Genomic DNA, 7,874 nt, shown 5'->3' with positions numbered 1-7,874 from the left:
TTCCCCCTATCTTTTTTCTCCCATCTCTCTACTCCACCATCTACTCCCCACTCCCCCATCTACTTCCGTCCAGTGCGTCAATTTTCAATCTAGTCTTAAAGGTTGTATTCTAAGGTACTAGTCAACCTGGCCATAACGGCCGTCTAGTACGTCACTAGTCAACCTGGCCATACGGCCGTCTAGTACGTCACTAGTCAACCTGGCCATAACGGCCGTCTAGTACGTCACTAGTCAACCTGGCCATAACGGCCGTCTAGTACGTCACTAGTCAACCTAGCCATAACGGCCGTCTAGTACGTCACTAGTCAACCTGGCCATAACGGCCGTCTAGTACGTCACTAGTCAACCTGGCCATAACGGCCGTCTAGTACGTCACTAGTCAACCTGACCATAACGGCCGTCTAGTACGTCACTAGTCAACCTGACCATAACGGCCGTCTAGTACGTCACTAGTCAACCTGGCCATAACGGCCGTCTAGTACGTCACTAGTCAACCTAGCCATAACGGCCGTCTAGTACGTCAGTAGTGAACATAGAATAGGGCTGGTAAGTAGGTCACCAACCAGCATAGAATAGGGCTGGTAAGTAGGTCACCAACCAGCATAGAATAGGGCTGGTAAGTAGGTCACCAACCAGCATAGAATAGGGCTGGTAAGTAGGTCACCAACCAGCATAGAATAGGGCTGGTAAGTAGGTCACCAACCAGTTCTACGGCTCAATAAAATCTGCATGAGCTATAGAACTGGTTGGTGACCTACTTACCAGCCCTATTGAGCACCTGTTACCAAACTGAGGCCGGTCTTTGTTGCCAATGGGCGGTTGAAAATCATAGGAGAATCCTAATGATGCATGGGTGGGTGGCTTAGCAAATAACCGTCATTAAACTACACATTGGAACACCAATGTGGCGCCCAGTGCCCAGCAAATGTTTGCACAAAAATGACACGCCCATGAGTTTGGTTGAAATGTAAACGACTCGAATCAGAACATTATAAGAGCTATGACTATATAACAAACGTTAATACGTGGAGGTTTGTAGAAAACAGCTCTGAAACAGACCAACAGTCGCAATCGCTACCAGAAATCTGCAACACGCTGTGTCCTGAGTGAGTACTGCCTGTTTTATTTTCTTTACAGTCATAATGTCCTAATTGTTAGTGTGTTTTTTCACAAGTACTGTTCTAATTGTGATTGTCGTATGATGCAAATTCCTTATCTGTATATGGATATTCAATATCCGTTGTAAATTATGTGAGTCTAGTGGTAGAACATCTAAAGTGTCATACAATTTATGTCAGTCTAGTGGTAGAACATCTAAAGTGTCATACAATTTATGTCAGTCTAGTGGTAGAACATCGAAAGTGTCATACAATTTATGTCAGTCTAGTGGTAGAACATCTAAAGTGTCATACAATTTATGTGAGTCTAGTGGTAGAACATCTAAAGTGTCATACAATTTATGTCAGTCTAGTGGTAGAACATCTAAAGTGTCGTACAATTTATGTGAGTAAGGGTAAAACATCTAAAGTGTCATACAATTTATGTGAGTCTAGTGGTAGAACATCTAAAGTGTCATACAATGTATGTGAGTCTATTGGTAGAACATCTAAAGTGTCATACAATTTATGTGAGTCTAGTGGTAGAACATCTAAAGTGTCATACAATTTATGTCAGTCTAGTGGTAGAACATCTAAAGTGTCATACAATTTATGTCAGTCTAGTGGTAGAACATCTAAAGTGTCATACAATTTATGTCATTCTAGTGGTAGAACATCTAAAGTGTCATACAATGTATGTGAGTCTAGTGGTAGAACATCTAAAGTGTCATACAATGTATGTGAGTCTAATGGTAGAACATCTAAAGTGTCATACAATTTATGTGAGTCTAATGGTAGAACATCTAAAGTGTCATCCAATTTATGTCAGTCTAGTGGTAGAACATCTAAAGTGTCATACAATTAATGTCAGTCTAATGGTAGAACATCTAAAGCGTCATACAATTTATGTGAGTCTAGTGGTAGAACATCTAAAGTGTCATACAATGTATGTGAGTCTAGTGGTAGAACATCTAAAGTGTCATACAATGTATGTGAGTCTAGTGGTAGAACATCTAAAGTGTCATACAATTTATGTAATTCTAGTGGTAGAATGTATGTGAGTCTAGTGGTATAACATCTAAAGTGTCATACAATGTATGTGAGTCTACTGATAGAACATCTAAAGGGTTATCTGTCTAGGACATATCTGTCATTATAACCCCCAATCCTCCGCCCACTTGTATAATATGTCTGCTTCCAGTTTTTAAAACAAGTTCAAATAAACCTAGTTTCTGAGATATGTATAGTTATTTATATAGTGATTCGTTATTATATATTTAAAGATAAACACATATTTGCTACTTTTTAGTCCATAATTATTAAAAGCTTGTTATTAATACGTTTTTAAATGAAACACACACATCTATTTATTATTTAAAATTGTATGTAGGCCTATTAATAAAGCTTTTTAAATTTATTAATCTATTCTTTTTTAAATATAATACCTAGTTAAGTGACGAAATGAATTATTAATACGAATTTTTCGCTTAAAAGTAAACCTTCTCTACGGATCAGAGAGGTGGAAAACAAAAGAGTCAACAAAAAGAACCCAGACTTATATTGATAGTTGGCTATTTATTATATACAAATAAAATGGCAAAACAAGGTAGAAAACACAAAAGTATGGGAGTTCGGACAGGAAACAATAGAAAGACAAATCAAGGAAAGTGCGATGGAGTGGACACATGTTTAGCAAGAATGATGGCAGTAGAGCCAGACAATCCCTTGAGTGGAACCCCCGAGACAAGCGACACAGGTTTGGACCCAGGAAGGCGATGTAGCAGAATGAGGCAGAAAAGAAGGAATTGGGAACCGCTGATAAGAGTGTCAGGAGTCCATGGAGCGTGTTTACAAGCTTGTATTTAACTTGCTTCCTATGTCTGTCTGTCTGTCTGTCTGTCTGTCTGTCTGTCTGTCTGTCTGTCTGTCTGTCTGGTCTGTCTGTCTGTCTGTCTGTCTGTCTGTCTGTCTGTCTGTCTGTCTGTCTGTCTGTCTGTCTGTCTGTCTGTCTGTCTGTCTGTCTGTCTGTCTGTCTGTCTGTCTGTCTGTCTGTCTGTCTGTCTGTCTGTCTGTCTGTCTGTCTGTCTGTCTGTCTGTCTGTCTGTCTGTCTGTCTGTCTGTCTGCCTGCCTGCCTGCCTGCCTGCCTGTCTGTCGGTCGGTCGGTCTGTCTGTCTGTCTGTCTGTCTGTCTGTCTGTCTGTCTGTTCGCTTGTAAGTCATCATGGATTGAAAATGTACAGGGAAACCGAGTAATTCTAACAGATCAAATCTTTTCAATCTTGGCACATTAGTCAAGACCCGAGGACTAAATTGTTTAATAAAGTGGGGGGGGGGGGCTACTATTTGGGAGCTGGACGTTTTTCTGAAAGACACTTGCCCGAATGCGGTTTGCCCGAAGGCCGTTTTCCCGAAAGCCACTCGCCCAAAGCTTGTTAAAACGTTTTTATGCTATTTTCTTTTCGCCTAAAGTAACATTAAATTATAGAATACATGTAACTAATTTTTATTTTTTATTTTTTTTTACATTTAAAGAAAACTTGTATGAAAATGAAACTCTTGCTGATAATCAATTTGTTGATCATTGCAAATATCTACGCTAAGCACATCTCAATTGTAAAAAAAAAGTAAGTCTGAAAATAATAATTTAAAACTTATATTTCCCTCACTTTATCAACCTCATGGTCAGTATGTCAGTTAGTATCTAACTATATCTCTCTGTATCTCTGTTTATATATATATACATATATATATATATATATATATATATATATATATATATATATATATATATATATATATATATATCTGTGTGTGTATGTGTGTGTGTTTGTGTGTCTATCTTTACCCCAAAGCGTACATTCGTAGCTGACTATCAACGTTAGCAACTGAAGTAGAGTTCACTTGTTTCAATGACTTCAACCCAATGCCCAGCCGCCTTTTTCCTCTAAGACGGATCAGGTATCAACCACGGGAGTATTCTCATCGAATCCCCATACTTTGATGGCACACTGTGTTAAACTGCATCCGACTTTTATATATATACTAGCCATCGGTACTCGTGTCACGTTAATTATAGGCCTATATACTTTAAAATGTTGAACTTGTTTGAGAAAAATAATTTATAAAATAGTTTTTGGTCAAAACGCAAATCCGACACATTTAACATAACACGGACACACACTGATTAAGTGACTTAAATGATTCCGTTAAAAACTCGGCTATTCCATGGTATTCTTCTTGTTTTTAAAGCGATTTATTTTTATTCGATTTTTTATGAATAGATCTATAGATTTAAATGAAATAGTTCATTTCGTCATCGGTAAGCATACCATATTAAATGCATTCGCTGATCAAGATCAAGATCTAGATCTATATATAGAATCCAAATAGATAAAGTAAATTTTATAAGTTTAGGCCGAGAAAATCGTATTGTATACATTTCATAGCGTACCTAGCTCTAAATCATATTTGAATGAAATAGTTCATTTCTTTATTTTATTCCAAACTCGGAAGATGACGTCATTAGTTTCGTGCTCTTTTTTAGTGAAAACATTAAGTGACGTCATTGTTAAATGCGCTCTTGTCCCAACTATAAACACTTTTGCGTTTGCATAATTAGAACGGTTTTTCTAAATTCGAATACGCCTTTATTTTTTATTTTTCTTCTTTAAATACAATTGTGGTTATACATTTAAAACATGTAACATATTATTTTCAACAAAAGTCTGCATCAAGGTCTCCGTATATCGCTGAAGATTTTGATGTGATGTCCAGCGAAAATATTTTACGGACAGAGGGAGAGAGAAGTGCGCACATGGGCTTTTATATATTAGGATATATATATATATATATATATATATATATATATATATATATATATATATATATATATATATATATATATATATATATATATATCAATCTCCCCCAGAGTATTCTCAACAACTTTACAAAGTTTAATGGCGATCGGATAAAAGGTGTAGTAATACATAAAAGACACACACAGACATACTTTGATATATATATATATATATATATATATATATATATATATATATATATATATATATATATATATATATATATAAACATTTCACTGTCATTCATTTGTACGTTTTCTATTTTAAATTCATTATCATGTAATAAGTTTAACCCAGGGGTCTCCAAACTACGGCCCGCGGGCCGAATGCGGCCCGCGAAGTCCTCTCATCCGGCCCGCGGAGATCTTTTTGTCCAACGAAAAATCGTTTGTTGGTGATGGCTGAGCAACTTTGCCCAGAAAAATCAAAGACATGCCAGGAAGAAACTGGACCCGAACTGAAATGTGATAGTTAATGCGGCCCTCGGACTGAAAAGTTTGGAGACCCCTGGTTTAACCAATAATGATCGCTATAAACAAGCATTTTTTTTCTTTATAGTTGTGCAGAAAAATATGAAATATGCGATGAGACGCCTTGCTGTGATTCAAGTCACATATGCTTGTAATTAAAAATATTCACTTTTTTTCTTAAATTCCAAATTAAATAATGTTTTTAATTTAACCTTTCATTTTAGATTTAAAAACCAATCATTCTTTTTTTCTGTGAATCGTCTAGACAAAAAGACACAGGCTTGAACAAAATCGATTTTGGTAGATTATGCCAGATCAGATTAGGACTAGACTAGACTAGACTAGACTAGATTGGACTAGACTAGACTAGATTAGACTAGGCTAGACTAGACTAGACTAGACTAGACTAGACTAGACTAGACTAGACTAGACTAGACTAGACTAGACTAGACTAGACTAGACTAGACTAGACTAGACTAGACTAGACTAGACTAGACTAGACTAGACTAGACTAGACTAGACTAGACTAGACTAGACTAGACTGTTAGACGAACGATATACTTTTGATACTGAAGAATATACTTTTTATCAATGATTCTGCCTTTCAGTTGCCACCCTGAACCAGTGAATTATTGTTGGTGTGATGTATGTAATGGTACATGGTGCAACTACTCACACTCGTCAACAAGACGACATAGAGCCACTTAGACATAATATTTACCATTAAACGATTATAATTGTACGGTTTCGTGTTTTACTTTATCATTGAGTAACTCCTCATCTTTCTCACGTCTTTCATGCTTTAGAAACAAACAAAAGAAATGAACCATTGCGTTAAAACTAACGAACATTGGTGTATATTGGAACCTTATTTGAGGCTGCTAGCTTCGGTAAACAAATAAATCTTTGTGATCACGTCACCTGTTCGGAGGCATAGCGACCTGGGGAGAACATTAAAATTGGTTTTCCATATATATATATATATATATATATATATATATATATATATATATATATATATATATATATATATATATATATATATATATATATATATATATATATAAATCCTTTTAAAAGGTTAATAGCGTCAGATAAAAAATATTTCTGATCTAAGGTTATAGTTTAGTTTGTAGCTGGTGGCAAACTGCCTTCGGGCATTTGTCGCATTCGGGCAAGGGTCCATTCGGGAAATCGGCCTCGGGCAAACGGCCTTCGGGCAAGTGTCTTTCGGGAAAACGTCCGGCTCCCGGAAGCAACACAATGAAATCACTCAATAAATTACTATATTAAATAACTGAATGGGAGTTAACTAGACGCAATCACTACCATTCTGGTGAGCTGTAGTACACGAGAATGTTTACAATAGTAAAGACGGTCGATCTAGTGAAAACCATTATGGACTGATAATAAAGTATTTTAACTTTTTTAGACTAAGGGGTGGTAACAATATTAAGAACTTGATGTCGTCTGTAAAATATGGTCACGGACGACTGCTTTCACTGGGCAGATAATTGTCTTTTAGATATCGCAAGTTACTGATGGTGTTTTAAAGCAAATATTTTTTAGTGGTGTCGACTTAATAAATAAGGAATCACTAAAAGTAGAAAATAAGACAAATATAAAAACCTTTATAGCAACAAACTTTTTAAATGCACTAAAAATAAGAAAATAAAACTAATTTACTTTCGTTCATAAAAGCTTTGGTCGCTTATGAGATCTTTTATATATTTTAGCGACAAAAGCGTATCAAAATAAAGGTTTTTATGTTTGTTTTATTTTTGTTTTATTTCTGGAACAGTCTCTAACATGGTATATTATATACAGGGGCATTAATCTGACAAGTTGTCGGTTTGTAAACCTATAAAATTGCTATGCAAAATCAAACTCTATTGATAAGCTAGACCAGGGGTCTCCAAACAACGGCCCGCGGGCCGAATGCGGCTCGCGAGGTCCTCGGCTCCACGACAGAAGGTGATTTTGCACCTAGGCTCCCCAATGAGCAGTGCCGGCGCCAAGTTATTTAGCGCCCTAGGCAAAACTTATTAAAAGCGCCTTATAGGTAGCGCCGGCCCTGCCAATGAGCACTATGACGCCTAAGCTAGTTTCAAAGATTGTGATGTACTATTGATACAATGAGCTATTATAGTATTTCATTAAATTGAATCAGGACCGTTCTCCGTCCAAAAAAAAAAAGATGAAGATAATTATGTTTTATTATTTTCATCTTTTTTTGCATGATCTAACCGGAATGTGACATTATGCATCTAAAAATAAACCAGTATTAAAACAAACAGAATGCGCCAGTCACTTTTATCTATATAAGAGTACTCACAAAAATCCGTTGTTTATGATAAAAGACGACTATTCGCATGTAAATCCTACACAAAACTCCAAATAATTATACCATCGTTCTATAGTACATGTGTATCATATGAATGTCTAAA

General features: G+C 36.2%; 1 long non-coding RNA gene across 1 annotated transcript; it reads left to right on the top strand.

Annotated features, from left to right (window-relative positions):
• The first annotated feature begins 967 nt into the window (after positions 1-967).
• On the top strand, positions 968-6,169 carry LOC131954386 (uncharacterized). The gene is made up of 4 exons (XR_009388768.1): positions 968-1,106; positions 3,630-3,721; positions 5,516-5,578; positions 6,036-6,169. It is a non-coding gene; the product is annotated as an uncharacterized LOC131954386 (long non-coding RNA).
• The last annotated feature ends 1,705 nt before the right edge of the window (positions 6,170-7,874 follow it).

Source organism: Physella acuta, unplaced genomic scaffold, assembly GCF_028476545.2.
Source record: "Physella acuta isolate Inbredline_101_S28 unplaced genomic scaffold, ASM2847654v3 ptg000993l, whole genome shotgun sequence".
NCBI classification, from domain to species: domain Eukaryota; kingdom Metazoa; phylum Mollusca; class Gastropoda; family Physidae; genus Physella; species Physella acuta.
The sequence above is the reverse complement of the archived record's forward strand: the minus strand, read 5'-3'. Positions and strand labels throughout refer to the sequence as shown.